Genomic DNA, 18,687 nt, shown 5'->3' with positions numbered 1-18,687 from the left:
TGTATTTGATGTTGGTATAATTTGCGGAGGGGAAGGGAAAAAACAAATCATTTAACTACGGATACATGTGGACCCATTGGAGCAATGAGATATACAAGTCATTATGTCGAAAAACAAACTTTACAACTTTGGTGGGGGTGGGAGGAAGGTCGGGTAGGAGGATGGTGGAGTATTGTAAGGGGTAGGAAGGGGAAATAAAGAGGAGGCAACGATTTTTGATAAGAAATGTACTCGTTATCTTGCCCATGTAATTTTAACTCCTCTGTACGTATTCTCACAATAAAAAAAAGAAAAAATGGAAAAAACAAAAATTTAAATTTAAAAAATGACACACTTAAAAATTATGTAAGTTTATAGATGATCTTGAGAGAAGAAAAGGATAGGATGAGAGGAAGGGAGGGATAGGAACAAGACTTGAAAAATTAAAAAATAAAAATTCTTAAAATTAGTTACTTGAAAATTTTAAAGGTATAAAGAGATAATGCTGCTATTAAAGAATTTAAGCCAAAGAGGTTGCGAATTAAGTAACAAATTTCTGGATTATGTGTGTACACAAGGGGAGATAAGGTCTAATAATCCACGATGGGTAAATATCTCTGGATGATCAGAACAGCAATTAAGTCTCACAAAAAAGAAAGAGAAAAAAATGTAAAGAATAAAATAAAAAAGACCAAAAGGTCAGAAGAGATAACACACACACACACACACACACACACACACACACTCACACACACACACACATCTAAAATAAAAATTATGAAAGGAAGAAAAGATTAATAGAAAACAATTTTTAAAAAAATCAAAAATTAAGAAAAGGTACAAAGAAGAGTTCTTTGATTTTTTTTTTGAGGTGGATGAGGTGAGGAGGGGTAGAATGGGAAGATCCTGCATCTCCCCTGTGTCCATAACTAGTCTCTCTGTGGAGTCTCTGGTCTCCTTGTGGTGTTTGTTTTTCCTGTGGTTTGATTAGTTTCTTAAGTCAGTATGAGCAAGCAGAAAATTGCTCTGCATTACCCAGGATTTTGGGATCCTCCTCCCATTCTAGTTCAGTGGGAGGGAGATCTGCTTTGAGCATCACGAAAGAGGGAGATGGCTGTTTCCTCTAGTTTGGAGATGCTGTGATGAGGCTAGATTCTGGGTAGAGTTGAGGTCTTTCAGCACACAGTAGCTTTTCCCTGAGGGACTAGCTCCTGGGACCCTCACAGAGCCCAGCCTGGGGCCATTCTCAGGTTTTTGTTTACTGAATTTCAACTGATTGTCTAGGCTGCTGTATGGAGAGGCAGCCTCTGGCTCTGTTTACCCAGTGAAGAAAGTCACTCCTCCAGGGCGAGGCTCCTTTGCCTGGGCTGGCTGACTTTCCCTTGGGTGGAGCTGTGCCAGGCAGTTCCAGTCAGGTTCCTGTGACCTCCTAAATGACTCTTGTTTTCTTCCAAGGCCTGAGTTGGAGATAGCTGTTCAAATGGGCCTTTGTCAATATCAAAGATGGAGATCTCTGGTGGTGGTGGCTGGGAGGGGTGGCCTTCCCTCCTCTGCTCCCTTAGAAAGAGTGAGGATGTCAGGCTTCTACTCACTCCGGAGTATTGGTTCCTGGGCTGTCTCTGGCCTGCGATCTTCAGGATGAAGATATCTGCTCCTCCTCAGTTCTTACTGGTGTTGAGTATAATCTGCTCACCTGCCACATCTGGCATCTTTTTCCAAGACTCTCTGTGTTATAGGTATGGAGGCTATGGCCACCTCTGCTGCTGCCGCAGCCACCACAGCTGCGGCTACCAGCAAGTGCTCAGATTTGTCTCCTTGCCTTGATTTTCCCTCTCTGACCAAACTCTCTGTACTGTGATGGAACATTTGGTGTGATTCTCAAGCCTAATACTGTTCACTTGAACACTAAAACTGCTTTGTATGCCAGAGATTGTTTAGCCTCCAGCTTCTCCTCCGGATCTTCATCTAAACACATTTTTTGCCTCATCTGAACACATTTTTTTGCCTCTTATTGAAGTGTATCTGATATTTACAAGTAGGGTTCTCCAAATATAATATTAATTCAATCATTTTTGGTCAGATTTATTTCCAGTGAATCTTATCCCTTATAATAATGAGAGCATGCTGTGTCAAACTCCTATCAATATGACAAAATACTTCATAAAATTAACTAAAAGGAGGAAAGGTTTATCTTGGCTTCTGATTTTATACATTTCAATTTACTTGCCTTTTCCTCATTGCTTTGTGTTGGTGGTGGTACAGTACCACATATCAGGAACATGTGATGGCCTTTTTGTATTCATGGAAGCCAGGAAGTAATGAAGAGGAGGAATAAGAGTGGGAAAGGGAGAAAAAAGATGAGAGGAAGAGGGAGAGGGTGAAGGAAAAGAGGAGACAGAGAAATTAAAGAAGGAAGAGGAAGAAAGGACCTTGATATTAATATCCTCTTTGATTTCAAGTTCTCAGTGACCTAATCTCTTCAACTATGCCCATTTGAAAGGGTTCACCTCTTTATGGCAACATAGTGAAAGCTAATTATTAATCACAATCCTTTATGATTTCAGATTTACTTTCTAGAGCAGTGGGTAGATCTTTCTATACAATTGTGATAACTTCTGTTCCTAAATATCAGAGATGCTATTTGGCATAGCAGTGGTTTGGTTATACCATTGCTGGAGAGATGAATGAAATATTTTGAATGCAAAGACATTTAGCAGATGAGGAAGCTTCAAAAATGACTATTTCATCTAACTCATAATGACTTGAATTTTTCATAATTTTATAGTATTTCCATTCAAGTATTTATCATCTATAGTGGGGTTCTTTCCTTCAAGTTGAAGGAAAAATAATCATTTATATTAGTTATTCTATAAAGTGTAGGTATAATATGAATTTCTTACCATTCAAAAATAAGTTATCTTCAAGTCTATAGGAATAATTGGATAAGTGGTAGAATATCTTGCTTTAGTTATCTTATACTGAGATTGATTCAATTTGTAAAAATCACTGTTGACATAACATAAATGAAATGCAGTGTTTCTCTGAAATGACTTCGTAATCAAATCTCAGAAATACATGACCAGTAACTAAGATTTTTAAATACTCAAAAAATATATGAAGCTACATTTTTATGTCAAAAACGTTTAGGTTAAAAAGAAGTGAAAATCATGTGACCGCATTAGATAATATTTAATTTAATAAAAATTTGCTTCATTCAGCCTGACAGAGCCTATTGCCTTTAGCTTACATGAGAAATTTGATTAATGATCCCTTTTTTGCTATTGAATAATAGACTATTTCAATTTGTCCAAAGATTCTGTCATTTAAATCTTTGAGTGCATATTTTTCATAAAAATGAAAACTTTTTCACAGTGCAGGTTCAGGTTTAATAACTAAATAAATATCCATGTTATTTGTTAAATTGATTCTCTCACATTCAAATAATATGAAATTTATTATATTCTTGGATATATGAAATCTGTGCTAAACATGGGTGTCTCAAGCTTGTAATCCTGGCTACTCAGTATGCTGGGGTTCAAAGCCAGCCTTGGCAAGAAAGTTTGTGAGACACATCTCAATTAATCACACACACACATAACAACACACACACACACACACACACACACACACACACACACACACACACACACACACACACAAAGCCAGAAATAGAATTGTGGCTCAAATGATAGAGCAATATCCTTGAGGGGAAAAAAAAAAAACTAAGGGATAGGTCTTGAGTTAAAATCACAAGAACAACACACAAACACACACACAATATATGTCTAAATGCTTATTTTAGATTGAAGAAATAAACAATATGAGGAAAAGTAATATTTGTTACATATCTTGCAATGTTTGTGAAGTTGTTTTTAGTATAATTTGTCTTCAGATATAACATAGGTATTTAAAATTAATATTAATCTAGTTAATAGTTATAATTACTCATAACACCTTAGAGTACAGCAGTTCGTATTTTTCTATAGCCATAAGAAATATTCTAAGTAAAAGAAAGAAAAGAAGATTGGAAAAATAATAGAAAGAAAAGAAGAAAGAAAGAAAGAAAGAAAGACAGAAAGACAGACAGACAGACAGAAAGAAAGAAAGAAAGAAAGAAAGAAAGAAAGAAAGAAAGAAAGAAAGAAAGAAAGAAAGAAAGAAAGAAAGAAAGAAAGAAAGAAAGAAAGAAAGAAAGAAAGAAAGAAAGAAAGAAAGAAATTAAGAAGAAAAAGGCAAGAAAGGATAAAGGAAGGAAGGAGAGAAAGAGAGAGAGGTAGGGATGTAGGGAAGGAAGGAGGAAGGACAGAAGAAAGGAAGGAAGAAAATTAGGAAGGAAGGAAGGAGGGAATCAAGGAACAAAGGAAGGAAGGAAGGGTGGGAGAAAGGAAGGGACAATTTAATTTATAAAGTCTATTTAGCCCAACATAAACTGCACATAATTAATCCTTTAGTAAATTCAAGTTTGCAATTTTCACTTCGTTGCCTGTTCTCTATGCATGAATGAAACCAAAAAATGAAGGATCATATATAACCAGGTGAATATGTTTACGTCTGTAGTAATATGTATGCAAATCTTTTTCTCTTTCTGTACATCATCAAATAACTATTTTCATACAATTTATATTTAGTTATAAATATTCTAAAAACTGATGAAACCAAGGGATGTCAATATATTTTATAATGTGAGTACAAGTATTTATAGTGCTATTAATATTAGTCTTCATGCTATATTAACTATAAAAATTTTATTACATATTTTATTGGAGAAATTAGCATCCTCTGATTTTGGTGTCTGTTTGAGTCCTACTAGCAGGCCATCATTAAAATCAAAGGAGATCTGTAATTGTTGGCTCAATCGAATATTTCTGAAAGCCATTAACTCATCAGAGCTTGTTCAAATACATCAGAAGGGCCGTAGAAAGGCTGTACCACGTTTACATGATTACCTATGATGTGATTCAAGAGCCACTGAACAATCATACTTCACTTTGCCATCACTATAATTATTCCAATTGCAAGAAGAATCATTCCCATAAGTCACATGATATAACCTTTTTCTTAAGTTATTATCTTCTATGAAATAATATCCTAATGATACAGCTACACTGAGTTAAAGAAAAAAATCGCAAACATATATATTGGAGGTTGTAACTCCTTTCATATGCACATGTTGAAATTGTATTCCCCCGTCTGGTGACATTAGAATCAACCTTTCAGAGATGACATTGCAATAATGATCCTGATAATAGAAGCCCAATATAACTACTCTGCCATGTGAATGTCCAGCAAATAGATTATGATGAACCAGAAAGTGGACCCCCATAAGACAAGGAATTGCTTTGAACAATCATTTTTATAATCAATGTTTAAGCTTCTAGCATATGGGTAATAAAATCCTGTTGTTTTTAAGCCACTTACTTTGAAGTATTCTCTTATAACAGCCCAATGGCTGACCAAAGGCAAAGTAGTTTTGAGTGAATATCACAAATTATGATAAAAAGACAGAAGGTGAATAGTAAAGGAGACCTATCTCAGCCATTCAGAGATTAGAAATATGGAGAAATAGCATCATTTATGAAGGTTAAACATGGAAGAGAGAATGAGGAAAGCCAAAAGCCAAATGCCAAAGGCAGAGAAATTTAACAAAATACCATGAAGTTGAAACAAGTCTTGAAAGGGAGATCTGGGCTTAAAGGGCGTAGGGCACTTCTGCCCTAATGGAAATGGTGGACTAATACAGTCATATCACTCAATGTACATATGTGAGAATATAAGTAGGATACTTGAAGGGATAGGTGGTGTTGGGGTAAGGGAAGGAAGAAAATTGGAAAGATGTCAATGTTCCACATGTATTGTACATTGAAATGCACATATATTCTATTAAACACTGACATGATGAAGTGAAACCCCTTTGCACAACTTGCTAAAGATTAAAATAAATTTGAAGTTTTAATATCAAGAGACAAGAATAATAAAGCTTTAGAAATAAATAAGAGGATAGAATTGACATATTGTTATGACTTGTTTCTTTCATTATACAAAAATTAATGTGTCAAGTCTGCTGCAAATGTAAATTTTATTTTGCCAATTCTTTTTGCAAATTGCTTAAAATATAGAGAACCAAATTCCACAATCCCTTCACTTTCAATAAAAAATTCTTATAGACCTTTAGGTTTCCCAGTTGTTTCTAAATATCTTAATGTGATGCAGTGGAACCAATTTCATTCTACATTTAATTTTAAATTTTAAAACACTAAATTCTTCTAAAATCCTCTCACTCAGACGTAGGTATGGGTAGATGACTGACGTGGGCAGAATCAGAATTATTCAGAAGGCTGTAAATGGATGCTTACCTAATTTTCTCTCTTCTTGATCATAGAAAACAGACTGTCCTTGTTAGGAAAATGAGGGAGAATGGAAAAGGAATAGGCTAAACTCCATAATCAACAGGTGAGGACTGTTTATTGATAAACAGCGAGGGGCACAGCCCTTCCAGCAGGTTTGGAGTGTCAAGGAGTCACTGCGGCTGGGGTCTTCAGGTCCATGTCTGTGCTTGGTCCAAGACAATGTAAGCAAAACCTCTGGTTGGCTGCATTAATAGGATGGCCTTGACGTGGTCCCAGGTCTTGAGTAAGGGCTATTATCCTGTTAGAGAGAAACTTGAAAATGCGGAGATCAGGCGAAAGGCTGACAAGGTGGCAGGGCTGGTTGATATGAGTTACATAGGAAAACACACCCAGGGCACAAACCAGAAAAGTTCCATTTGGATCCAGTCAGAAACTAGGGCTGGATTGGAGTAGTTAAGGTAAAGGAACTGGTGAGAGACCTTGATCATTTCCTATAAATAGCAGGTAACAAAGTCAAGAATGTAAATTCTTGTCCAGTTAGAAGTTAGACAGATATGGACATTAGATGGACAATCTTCTCAACTTGTTTCTATTGACCTCCTGGCTCTGGTTAATTTTGAAAGGACAGGCACAAAGTGGCTGATGTGACATCACCTCCTCTTATTCTTTTCCATCTTGTCCTGGAATCTAGCTGCTATTGGCTAGGATATGGGCTTTGAACTCAAGGCCTGAGCACTTTCCCTGAGCACTTCTGCTCAAGGCTAGCATCCTACCACTTTGAGTCACAGGGCCACATTTAGCATTTGGAAGGTTAATTTTTGAGCCAGCTTCCAGCCTGGCTCTTTGCTGGTTGTATAGGAGATAGAGTCTCAGGGATTTTTCTGCCTGGGATGGCTTTGAACTACAATCTTTGCCACAAAAACACTTTATTATTTCCAATTAAAGTAACAAGGAGATCAGTGGGAACAAGTAGGACTTATGTGCACCCTGTCAAAAATTGATCACCAAATACTTCCCAGAACTCTGCAATGACAGAACTCAATAGATAGGATGAGGGTTTGAGTATAGCTTGGCTGCCTGGAAAACCTGATAACCAAAGTGTATAAGAGGCTCTCCTGGCCTATGCATGTTTCAATTGCATAACAACATAGCTGTTTTTTTAGGTTAGGCTGGGTAAGGTTTATAGAGAGTGTCCCACAAGAGTCTAGTTTTTGTAAATCTAAAGGAGTCTTTTACCAAGAATCAGCTGTTTGTGATCGAGTCAGGCAGGAGTCCAGAATACCACGGTGGCGGTAGCATACTCCAGGCAGGATCTGGGCTACACAGCATCCCTCGGATGAATGGTTAACTACTTACAACATTATACACAGACTGGTTAAAGACACTTGAATTTAGATGGACATAGAGAATAACATTCTTGTTTTAATGTTAAATCACAGCCAACAATTACATGAAAACTTTACTCATAAACTGTCTTTTAAGGCATACTCATACCATGTCCCAAATACTCGAACTTTCTGAGGACAGAAACAGATATGTAGAACAAACATTTTAAGAAAATTCTTACCTCCTTACTGGTGTTTTTCATCACAGCTGGTTAGTAGATGAGCTGGATCTCATTCCTTTTACTACTACCCTTGATAAAAATGTTTTCTTTTAAGAAACAGCACATTTGATAGGAAATATCAGTATCAAGAAATAGAAGAAGATAACTTTTTACACAGGTTTTATGTATTCTAATAAGATTGTGCTGAACATGTTCACACACTTACACTTAAACCAAAGTTTTAAGGTACACTTAGGTTTTTTAAAAAAATGAAAACCAACCATATGTGTTTTTTGGAATTCCAGTGGCAAAATGATATTGTTTTGCCCAATATGATAAAAACACGTGTCAATGTCAGAAAAGTAGGCAATACCAAACACAATGCAAGGCAAATTTTGACAAACAGAATTTACACCCTTAAACAAACATTGATAACAAGAGCAGAAATTCTTTAACTTGATTTTGGTGATGAGGCAGATTATATGAATTAAATATTTTAACCCCTAGAAGAGTGAAGAGAGTGGAGTAAGGTTGGTGGAAGAGTGGGGGGTTGTAGAAAAATTCATTATGTGGTCTTTGTCACATTCTAGGTGTCAGCTTCCAGGGCATGTAGAGAGAATTTGGGGAAAGGGTGGCTGAACAGCCACCATAAGGGGAAGAAGTAACACTTTTAACCTGAAGACATTTAAAGGGAAGATGTGGCATAATGACGGTGCTGAAAAGTGAATGTTTGAATGAGTGGATAGAGAGAGTTATTGGAAGATGTGAGAGGGAAGGTTATCTCTTCTGCAGTCTCCTAGAGAAGAAATTAAGAATAAAGATTTTGAAGTGAGTGGATTCAGGAAAGAGAAAAGGATTGGATTATTGTCTAAGTCCAAAAAGAAAAAGGACCGGTTTGTTTCTTTTATGGGATTTCTGTATGGTAAAGGGAGAGAGCAGTAAAATAGAGAGGCTGTCCTCAGTGTTTTTGCCACCCATACACTTTCATTGCCAGATTAATAAATTTCCAGAGCAGAGGTCTATTTATTTAGGGTCTGGAAGGGAAGAAGTTGTATTAACCATAGAAGAGGTTTGAGAAGTGTATAAGTATGGAGGGGTTTGTTTAGAGGGATTTGTGACAAGGCTGTTAGCTTGTTGTTTTATCTTTGGAGGCCCACCCCGACCTTGTGTCAGCTACACAGATAGGCAGACAGGAAAGCACAGGGACAGGGGTGAGCAGAAGGAGTTTGCTTGACATAGGCAGACAGTCTTAGCCTAGAGAATCTGGACCAACTGCAAATAGCAAGAGTGTAGTTAGAAGAGCAAGGAAAGAGAAAAGGATCTTTGGTGCTAGAGGTCATCAAAGAAAAGAGAGTGAGAGAGAAAGTGAGAAAAGGGGTGAGAGACATATTGAGGTGCTACAAGATGAGGAGTTAATTTTTAGAGGAGATAGATTGGAGGCTCATTGCAGAGAAGGGCTTGGTGAGCAAGGCTGGAGAGCGGGTAGGAGGGGACCTCTGGAGTGGAGGTCAGAGAAGGACTTGTTGAACAGAACAGAACAAGCGGAGTGAGGGTTTTCTGGAGCAGAGGTAGAGGAGGGCTTAGGTATAGGGACCTGGACTCCTCACCGTTTTGTTGGAGAATTGTTTAAATCACTAAGAGGAAAACCTAAGGTTCCTAATTTAGGCCAGTGTTGGCCATGGTAATGAGACCAGATTTCGGAAGAAAAACAAGTCAGATTTTTTTTTACTGTAAATCAGTCAGCCCAGTTTCTTAAGATTAGACCACAGGCATAAGAATGGGGTGTCTCTGAGAGACAATTTGGAAAATTTGGTAGGACTAAGGAGTCTGTCCCTTTGTTCCAGGCATCCCTGGTGTTTTGGGAAGGCAGATGGACAGATCCCAGTAATTAGGAGAGGGCATCCGCAAAGGTCCTAATTACAGGGGGTCATGGGCTCAGGAAAAGAGACACTCCTGGAGTCTCCTGGATTCCCAAGACAGGAAGGAAGGAAGGGAATCCTGGATTCCTGGGGTCCATTTCGTGGCACCTCCACCAGAGACCGGGCTGGTTATCTTGTACTGAGGCTTTTACATGGTGAGTGAAGTTGACCAAAAGGCAGAGAGCCTCCAGCCTGGAGATAAGAGTCCAGGAACAGGGTAAAGGAGAGAGAATAGGGGGAGAGACAAGACCTTTTCTCGGTTTTGTCGCGACCGCCTCGACCCGCAAGGATGACGCGACAACAGGTTCTTCTTTCAGGCGGTTTATTCAGGACCTTTTACAACATCTTCTCTCCCGCTTCTTCTGCCCGCTTCTTCCCGCTTCTCCTGCCCTCCGCCCCCGCGGTCAGGTTATAAGCCTCCTGGATGGCCAATCCCGAAGCGCCACGTGGCATATACCAATAGGGCTGCAAACACAGAAGCAAACTAGGAGCCAAGTCATAGCCATATAAGGAGTTGTTTTTTACAGAGAGCACTAGTCACCGGGAAGACGGAAGGCGGGAGCCAGCGCCATCTTTGGTCGCAGCCACACCATGCGGCGGCGCCATTTTTGCGGCCGCGCCTTACGGCCATGCTGTCTTTGGTCGCGGCTCCGGCTCCCGCAGCTCTCCACAGGGGTTATGCATGGGGCCAATAATACCTCAAGCCACAGCGGGGTGGCTGTCCACTGATTGCACTGCTTACAAAGGCAAAGGCCAAGAGGTCTTTCATGTGGCTGTTTAGCCCAAAGTAAGCTCAGAGGGCTCTGTCCTCCCAGTGGAGAAAGGCCTTGAAAGGAGGAGGAAGGTAGCAGAAAGCCTCCATGAGAAGTGGCAAGGAGGTGTGTGGCTCCTGGGCAGAGGGCACCCAGTCCTCCTGGGTGTCAACACCATATGTTAGGAAAATGGTGGAGAATGGAAAAGGAATAGGCTGAACTCCATCATCAACAGGTGAGGACTGTTTATTGAGGAACAATGAGGGGCACAATCCTTCCAGTGCATTTGGAGGTTGTGTGAGGGAGCTGGGACAGGATCTGTGTTTTATAGGAGGTCTGAATAAGGAGGTAGAGGTTAATGAAAAGCCCCTAGGTCAAGGAAGGTGGGGAACTTTCTGTTGGACCCACAATGGGCTTAGGTGGATTTCCCTGCACTTCCAAGGAGGTCACACGTACCTGGGATTTTGCCTGGAGTCTGTATGGCCTTGGGACAATAGCGGGGGGGGGGGGGGGGGACAGGTCAATCCTTCAGTTCTAATTGGAAAAAGTTAGCCTTCCCAGCTTTTCTGCATATAACACTCCATAAACATTTTCTTATTAGAGGATAATTCAAGATTACCTATAAATTGATTGATAATGACTGAGCTTGACAGAAAGGTGAGAGAAAACTGTCTACACTTCAGTGAGGTTCTGACTTGTGTTTCACAAAGTGTTAGGAAAGCTCTCCATGAGAAATCTAGCAGCTGCATTTCTAAAAATGTCCTTTCGTGCTTACACTTTCTGATAATGTCTCAACTCAAGTACTTCTTCTTGAAGATCCACACCATTCAATGATGCTGTATTAGATCCTTGTTACATTTTACAGACAGCTCTTGATGATGAAATTTGTGCTTTTTATAATTGCTCTTCCAATTCCATCCACAATATGCAGACAAAAATTATCTGAAAAATTTGTATCTGTTGATAGTGCATATAGTTTTCCACCACAAATATAGAATGTAGCAAAATTTTTCATAGCAATTATACTGCACTAGGTTGTAGGCAGATTCTAATGTAAATAATATACTGTGTTTATGTAGAGAATTTGAACATCCAAAATTTTAATATGCCTGTGGTCCTAAAACCAGTACCTTACAGATATTGAGTGACAAATACATCATATAAGTATAGAAGAAGTTTTCCTTGTATTTTGTACATATTTTTTATTGTAAATATCGTGTACAAAGGGGTTACAGTTACATAAGTAAGGTAATGAGTACGTTTTTTATTGAGCATTGTTACCCCCTCCTTTGATTTTCCCTACCATCCCTTACCTTCACACCCCCCCAACTCCCCACTTTACCCCCCCCCCGATAGTGTCTTGTACATCCCATTGCTACAATGGGTCAACATGGATCCTTTTCTTGTATCTTAAAGAAATACTGGCTTGATTTATGCTGATTCTACTTGTGTAGACACACCTAAAGTCACTCACCAAGTCCAAAAGCACATAAATGAAATGCACATCATCTTTTGTCAGTTGGTATAATTGTATTCTACACATTTATTGACAGGTTACAAATTATTCTCAAATTTTAATACATTAAAAATACTTTCTTTTTTTTTCTTAATTTCTTGGCCAGGAAATGTTAAGACCTGTGTCAGCATTTCTAACATTAGACTTTTCACATGGGTTGGTTAAGTGTTGACCTGAGGTCCAGTCTTCTGAGAACTCATATATATGCTTAGGAATTGATGGTAGTTGGATGTGAGGGCCAACTGGCTGTGACATCTGTCACCCCATTGATAGCTGGGGTTGATTCGGCTGATTTGGCTGTCTAGGCGGGTGTCCCCTTCCTCCCTCACCGCTACATGTGTGTTCCTCCTGAAACTGCGCGCTCAGTCGAAGAGGATGACCATTCCCGATAGAGGAGGACCAGTCTTAGGTCAAGGCTATACAAGTAGCTGATCTCCCCTTCTAGAACCCCCAAACAAGCTTTCAAGGAATTGATGGTAGCTTTTGGAAAAGAGCACAAGGAAGGATGTCATTTAAAGCCTTATAATTTTATTCTTTACCAGGATATTCTACTGCTTTGGTTTTGAGACTGTCTACAACAGCAAGCATTCCATGGGGAGCAAGGACACACCATAAGACCTTTACTGACTGACATTTCCGAGTGATTTGGTATCATTTGTGCGGCATGTTGCAAGTAGATGCTGTCAAAAACTACCAATTTTAGGAGATAAGACGAGTGGTAAAAGAACTCTTAGAGACAAATACATCTTCAACATATTTGGTTCCAAGCATTCCGTGTAAGGCATATTCAACAATTAGTGAAATTTGTGTTGGCTGTATCTATTTGTCTTTCTCCATGTGTGCATGTATATATATATATGTGTGTATATTTGTGTGTATAGTAACATACATGTGTACATATAATGGCATATACACACATATATGCATATATAAATAAATATACATATATAAATATATGTGCATATATATCAGCTGTTCAGTGATTAAATCTAGAGTTCCCAGCACACTGCCATGCTCACAAAGTATACATGATAAACTGCTCTGAGGATCTGTGCTCACTTCCCCCATTACCTTGTGTTTCATTCCTGTGCACAACTTCAGCCTACTTTCTCTAGGAGAGCTTTGTTTGTGTTAATTACTGGTAATAAAAGAAAAATATTGTTTGAAAAAGAAAAAGAACTTTTATGTCACAAGTTAAAAGTATCTTATCCGCCGGGTGCCGGTGGCTCACGCCTGTAATCCTAGCTACTCAGGAGGCTGAGATCTGAGAATCGCGGTTCAAAGCCAGCCCGGGCAGAAAAGACCGTGAGACTCCTATCTCCAATAAACCACTAGAAAACCGGAAGTGGCGCTGTAGCTCAAGTGGTAGAGCACTCGCCTTGAGCTGAAGAGCTGAGGGACAGCGCCCAGGCCCAGAGTTCAAGCCCCATGACCGACAAAAAAAAAAAAAAAAAAAAAAAAAGTATCTTATCCGACCCAATGGATGCCTATGAGATAAAATTATAATAGAAATAAAAGTGAAAAGGAATTCCTAGATCTGTTGTTTTGCCATTTAGAATGGCAAAGAATAATTTCAAAGCACTGTTATAACTCTTAAAGAATGCAAGGGTAACTGATGGTCCCTATCATGTTCCCACAAAGCCAGTGGATCCTAAAGGATAATAGTAGACCCGCAGAAATTCTAAATAGAAGAGATGAGTCATGAAAGAGAAAGAGAGGAAATGAGAGAGAGAAAGAGAGAGAGAAATATCATAATACTGAAAGTGCATAACAGATAAACAAGAGATGTAGGAGAATATTCATACTCCTATCTTTAGACTCTCCATGTACATTTGAAGGTATTTGATGTGTGATAACCCATCAATATAAAAATATAAAGTGATTTTGATAATAATTAAAGATTACCCAGAAGAAATTATAAATGTAATAAGATCTTCACAGAAGCAAACTCTCAAAGATATTTCATGCCTTTGAAAAGGATGAAGAGGCTGGAGTTAGTATAAATTTAGAACTATGACAATTCACAAAAACATAAAAAGATATTCATATATTTCCTTATATAACCTAAAGCAGAAAGCAAATTTTGTTTATATGATTTTTTAAAAAAATTATTTTTTATTGTGAACATACTGTACAGAGGGGTTACAAATACATGGGCAAGATAATGAGTACATTTCATATCAAGTATTGCAGCCTCCTCCTTTTGTTTACCCTTCACATCCCTTCCCAGCCTCCCCCCGACCCCCACCCCATTCTCTCCCCCCCACCAAAGTTGTAAAGTTCATTTTCAACATGACAACTTGTACTTCTCATTGTTGTAACGGGTCCACAGTTATCCATAAACGACTTGTTTTTCCCCTTCTCCTCCACAAATTGTACCGACATCAAATATAGTGAAAGCAGGGGTTATACAGTGGGGGAGGGACATAAAAACCAACAAAGAAATAATCTTATAAATGAGTTAGAAACAAATGCATGAAAGAAAAAAAACATTTTAATACATATCTAAGGGTTCATTTTCCTAACATCACATTATCTGAGCTTTTCTGCTTGAATCATACATATACTAGATATTGCAAATAAGGGAAACCATGGGACCTATGTTTCTTTGGATTTCGCTTACTTCACTTAATATAATTTTTCCAAGTCTTTCCATTTCCTAACAAATGGGGCAATGTCATTCTTTCTGATGGAGGCATAGAATTCCATTGGGCATATATACCATATTTTCTTGATCCATTCATCTACTGAGGGGCATCTGGGTTAGTTCCATATCTTAGCTATGGAAATAATGCTGCAATAAACATAGTTGTGTTGGTAGCTTTAGTGTGGTCTTGTTTGTAAACATTTGGGTAAATGCCCAAAAGTGGGATTGCTGGGTCATAGGGGAGCTCTATGTGAAGTCTTTTGAGGAACTTCCATACTACTTTCCAAAGTGGTTGAACAAGTTTACATCCCCACCAACAATGAAGTAAGGTTCCCTTCTGTCCACTTCCCCTCCAGCATCTGTTGTTATTAGAGTTCTTGATTTTTGCCATTCTAACTGGAGTGAGGTGGTATCTCAATGTTGATTTGATTTGCTTTTCTTTTATGGCTAGGAAGGTTGGGCATTTCTTCAGGTGTCTATTGGCCATCCTTCTTTTTCAGAGAAGTTTCTCTTTAAGTAATTAGGCCACTTATTTATTGGACAGTTGTTTCTTTGAGGATTAGTTGTTGGGGGATTTAATTTTTTGAGTTCCAAGTATATTTTAGATATGAGACCCTTGTCTGTTGTATAGCTAGTGAAGATCTTCTCCCAATCCGTGGGCTTTCTATTGATCTTGAAAGCTATGTTCTTTGCCATGCAGAAGCTCTGCAACTGTACCAAGGAGATCTAGGGTTTCTCCTATTCCATCCTGTAATTTTTTCAGAGTGTCTGCTTTGACTCCGAGGTCTCTGAACCATTTGGAGTTGATTCTGGTGCAGGGTGATATATAAGGATCTAGTTTTAGTTTTCTACATGTAGTTAACCAATTTTGCCAGCACCATTTACTGAAGAGGCTGTCTTTCTTCCATTCTATTTTTTTAGCTCCCTTATCGAGGATTAGATGGCGATAGCTCTGTAGGCTCATTTCTGGGTTTTCAATTCTATTCCATTGGTCCTGAGGTCTGTTCTTGTGCCAGTACCAAGCTGTTTTGATTACTATGGATTTATAGTAGAGTTTGAAACTTGGTATTGATATTCCTCCAGCTGTGTTCTTTCCATTAAGGAGCGTTTTTCCTATTCGGGGTCTTTTATTGTTCCATATGAATTTTTGGATAGCCTCTTCTGTTTCCTTGAAGAATGGCGTTCGAATTTTGATAGATATCACATTGAATTTGTAGCTAGCCTTGGGAAGTATTGCCATTTTCACGATGTTAATCTTTCCAATCCAGGAGCACGGGAGGTTTTCCCATTTTCTAAGTTCCGTTTTGATTTCCTTTTTCAAGTTTTTAAAGTTTTCATCATTGAGGTCTTTCACTTCTTTGGTTAAGTTAATTCCTATGTATTTTATTTTTTGTGGTGCTATTACAAATGGAGTTGCTTTCCTAATTTCAGCCTCACTTTTCTCATTGTTGGCATACAGAAAAGACTGATTTTTTGAGGGTTAATTTTATACCCTGTTACTTTGCCAAAGTTTTGAATCAGCTTGAGTAATTTGGGAGTGGAGTCTATGGGATTCTTTACATACAAGATCATGTCATTTGCAAAGAGGGAGAGTTTTATTTCTTCTTTCCCTATTTGGATCCTCTTTATTTTTGCATCTCGTCTTATTGCTGTAGCTAGGCATTCTAATACTAGATTGAAGAGAAGTGGAGAGAGTGGGTATCCTGGTCTTGTTCCTGAGTTAAGAGGAAATGGCTTTATTTTTTCACCATTAATTATAATGCTGGCTGTAGGTTTGTCATATACAGCCTTTATTGTATTGAGGAATGTTCAATGGATTCCTAATTTTTTTCCAAAACCTTCATCATAAAGGGGTGTTGGATCTTGTCGAATGCTTTTTCTGCATCTATGGAGATAACCATGTGGTTCTTATCCTTGCACCTGTTGGTGTGATGAATAATATTAATTGATTTGCGTATATTGAACCAGCTTTGCATCCTTGAAATGAATCCTGATTGATCGTGGTGTATGATTTTTTGGATGAATTGTTGAAGTCAATTGGCCAAAATTTTGTTGAGAAGTTTTGCATCAATGTTCATCAAAGAAATGGGTCTATAGTTCTCTTTCTTTGATGAGTCCTTGCTTGGTTTTGGGAATGAGGGTTATGATGGCTTCATAGAATGTGTTTGGTAGTGAACTTTCTCTTTCAATTTCATTGAAGAGTTGGAGGAGTATTGGTGTGAGCTCTGCTTTGATGGCCTCGTGGAATTCCGCTGTAAAACCATCTGGTCCTGGACTTTTCTTAGCTGGGAGGTCTCATTGCTGTTTCTATTTCAATGCTTGATATGGGACTGTTAAGATGGTTTAACTCATCTTGGTTTAGTTTTGGCATGTCAATATTTGCTAGGAAAAGGTCCATTTCTGCCAAGGTCACAAACTTATTAGCATAAAGTTTTGAGAAATATTTCCTTATAATGTTCTGAGTCTTGGGTGTTTCCGTGGTGATGTTTCCATTCTCATCTCTGAGTTTATTTATTTGGGTGTGTTCTCTTCTTTTCTGATAAGATTTGCTAAGGGTCTGTCAATTTTGATAATTTTTTCGAAGAACCAACTCTTTGTTTTGTTGATTCATTCTATAGTTTTTTGGATTCAAATTCATTTAATTGTGATTTAATTTTAATTATTTTGTTCCGTCTACTGAATTGGGGTTTATCTTGCTATTCTTTTTCAAGAGGATTAGGTGTGTCATTAAATTGTTGGTTTCAGATCTCTCCAATTTGTTGATGTAGGAGCTTAGAGCTATAAACTTGCCTATGAGTACTGCCTTTGCTGTGTGCCAGAGGAGCTGGTAATTTGTGTGTTCATTTTTGTTAAATAGCATGAACACTTGAATTTCCATTCTAATCTCTTCCATGACACACTCGTGATTCAACAGTGTGTTGTTCAGCCTCCATGTGTTAGCAGACATTTTTGTTAGCTTTTGTTGTTGAGTTCTAATTTTATTCCTTTGGGGTAAGAAAGAATACAAAGTATAACTTCAATGTTTCTGAATTTGGACAAGTTTGCTTTGTGGCGTGAAATGTGGTCTATTTTAGAAATGTTCCATGTGCTGGTGAGAAGAACGTGTATTCTGTTGCTGCTGGGTGAAATATTCAGTAGATGTCTGTTAAATCTAGTTGATCTATGCAGTTGTTTAAATCTGTGGTTTGTCTGTTGAGTTTTTGCCAAATTGATCTATCTAGTGGGGAGAGTGATATGTTAAAATCCCCCAAAATTAATGTCTTTGGATCGATGTGGGATTTGAGGGAAAGTAGTGTTTCTTGGATAAATTTGGGTGCTCCGTTTTTTGACAAATAGATATTTAGAATTGTAATATCCTCCTGAAGGAGAGATTGCTTAATTAGTATGTAGCGACTTCTTTATCTCTTCTCATGAATTTTAATTTGAAGTCTATTTTATCTCATAATAGGATTGCAACTCCCGCCTGTTTATGGGGACCATTTGCTTGGTAGATTTTGTTCCAGCCTTTAACATTGAAAATGTGTTTGTTTTTACGGGCAAGATGTTACTCCTGAAGGCAGCAGATAGAAGGATCTTGTTTTTTAATCCAACTAGACAGTCTATGTCGCTTAATTGGAGAGTTAAGTCTGTTAATGTTAAGAGATAGGACTGAGAGGTATTTGGGAGTTCCTCCCATGTTATCCACCTTCTTGGGGGCTGTGAAAACTGGGTTCTTCATATGGTTCTTGGATTCTCAGTTTGGGTGCAGTTTCTTGGCCTTTATTGTGGTCTTGTTGGTTTTCTATGTGTAGGACATCTTTAAGAAACTTTTGTAGGGCTGGTTTGGTGGAGATGTATTATTTCAATTTTTCTTTGCTATGGAAGGTTTTTATTGGCCTTTAGGTATGAAGGAGAGTTTAGCTGGGTACAGTATTGTTGATTGATAGTTTTTTGTTTTTAGGGCATGGCATACATCATTCCAGGCTCTTCTTGCTTTGATTG

This window comes from Dipodomys spectabilis, unplaced genomic scaffold, assembly GCF_019054845.1.
Source record: "Dipodomys spectabilis isolate Male_0828 unplaced genomic scaffold, ASM1905484v1 ptg000170l, whole genome shotgun sequence".
Lineage (NCBI taxonomy): Eukaryota > Metazoa > Chordata > Mammalia > Rodentia > Heteromyidae > Dipodomys > Dipodomys spectabilis.
The sequence above is the reverse complement of the archived record's forward strand: the minus strand, read 5'-3'. Positions refer to the sequence as shown.